The 1,567-nt window shown below is 37.3% G+C and overlaps 2 long non-coding RNA genes across 2 annotated transcripts in view; both read right to left on the reverse strand.

Annotated features, from left to right (window-relative positions):
• Positions 1–361: 361 nt before the first annotated feature.
• LOC117132904 overlaps positions 362–1,567 on the reverse strand; it is an 18,380-nt gene continuing 17,174 nt past the window's right edge. The window contains exon 2 of the long non-coding RNA XR_004456640.1: positions 362–798. This is a non-coding gene — a long non-coding RNA (uncharacterized LOC117132904). The remainder of the gene's footprint in view (positions 799–1,567) is intronic.
• Positions 834–1,567, reverse strand: part of LOC117132902 — a 17,398-nt gene continuing 16,664 nt past the window's right edge. The window contains exon 2 of the long non-coding RNA XR_004456637.1: positions 834–963. This is a non-coding gene — a long non-coding RNA (uncharacterized LOC117132902). The remainder of the gene's footprint in view (positions 964–1,567) is intronic.

Raw genomic sequence — 1,567 nt, forward strand, 5'->3', positions numbered from 1 at the left:
GGAAAACTAGGATCACCTTATTTGAAAGTGGGATAGCTTCTTCATCCTAACTATCACTTTTGGTGATGTTTAGAGTAATCTGAGTGTTTAGTAAAGATTAGAATAGATTTAGAGAAGATTAAAGTATGAAATGAGATTAAGAGTCTAATGAGAGAACATTGATATTCAAAGACTAAGAGAAAGACTCATAACTTGCTTAATCTTATTAATGAGAGAGTTTACATATTTATATGAAGAGAGAGCTTAGGGTTTTTGCATACAAGAAGATAAGGTAAGCATGTGGAGTCAATGCCTAATTCAAAACAATCCAATAAGGTGAGCAATCCGTGTGAGGCTTCTCTAGCTGGCTGATGCCTTTTGCTTTTACTTTCCAGCTGTGACAGCCTGTCCAAGACTCTCCCTTATCCTTTCCAACGGTCAGATCCATCCCACAAAGGCTAAGGTAACTTCTCCTCTTTACTTAAGTAACTCGGGTAACTTGTGGTGAGGTTTGGTTGAGCTTTGGTCGATTCCATCTTGTACGGATGGTAAGGTCATGTACGGCCTTGTACGGACTGGTTGATCCCAAAGCTCCCAAACCTTCCTAGCCTTCCCTATCTTCATACAACTCAAACCTCATCTCCCTTCTTCACTTAACTCTCCTCATCTCAACACTAACTCCTATGAGATTTATTCAACTTCTTAAAGGTTCTGCACTACTTTATGTATCAAATCAAGCTTCTTACATCGCGATTCATCCTGGTTTGATTAGAATGACAAAGAAGCTGTCATATTCCCAAACAGGAAAACTGTGATCACCTGATTTGAAAGTGGGATAGCTTCTTCTTCCTAACTCCTATGAGATTTATTCAACTTCCTAGTGATTCTCCATTACTTTATGTATCAAAATCAAGCTTCTTACATCGCGATTCATCCTGGTTTGATTAGAATGACAAGGAAGCTGTCATATTCCCAAACAGGAAACTGGGATCACCTGATTTGAAAGTGCGATAGTTTCTTCATCCTAACTCCTATGAGATTTATTAAACTTCTTAGTGACTCTCCATTACTTTATGTATCAAAATCAAGCTTCTTACATTGCAATTCATCCTGGTTTGATGAGAATGACAAGGAAGCTGTCATATTACCAAACAGGAAAACTGGGATCACCTGATTTGAAAGTGGGATAGCTTCTTCATCCTAACTCATATGAGATTTATTCTACTTCCTAGTGATTATCCATTGCTTTATGTATCAAAATCAAGCTTCTTACATCGTGATTCATGCTGGTTTGATTAGAATGACAAAGAAGCTGTCATATTTCCAAACAGGAAAATTGGGATCACCTGATTTGAAAGTGGGATAGCTTCTTCATCATAACTCCTATGATATTTATTCAACTTCCTAGTGATTCTCCATTACTTTATATATCAAAATAAAGCTTATTACATCGCGATTCATCCTGGTTTGATTAGAATGACAAGGAAGCTGTCATATTCCCAAACAGGAAAACTGGGATCACCTAATTTGAAAGTGAGATAGCTTCTTCATCCCTATCTCCTATGAGATTTATTCAACTTCCTAATGG

The sequence above is a fragment of the Brassica rapa genome, chromosome A03, assembly GCF_000309985.2.
Source record: "Brassica rapa cultivar Chiifu-401-42 chromosome A03, CAAS_Brap_v3.01, whole genome shotgun sequence".
NCBI lineage: Eukaryota > Viridiplantae > Streptophyta > Magnoliopsida > Brassicales > Brassicaceae > Brassica > Brassica rapa.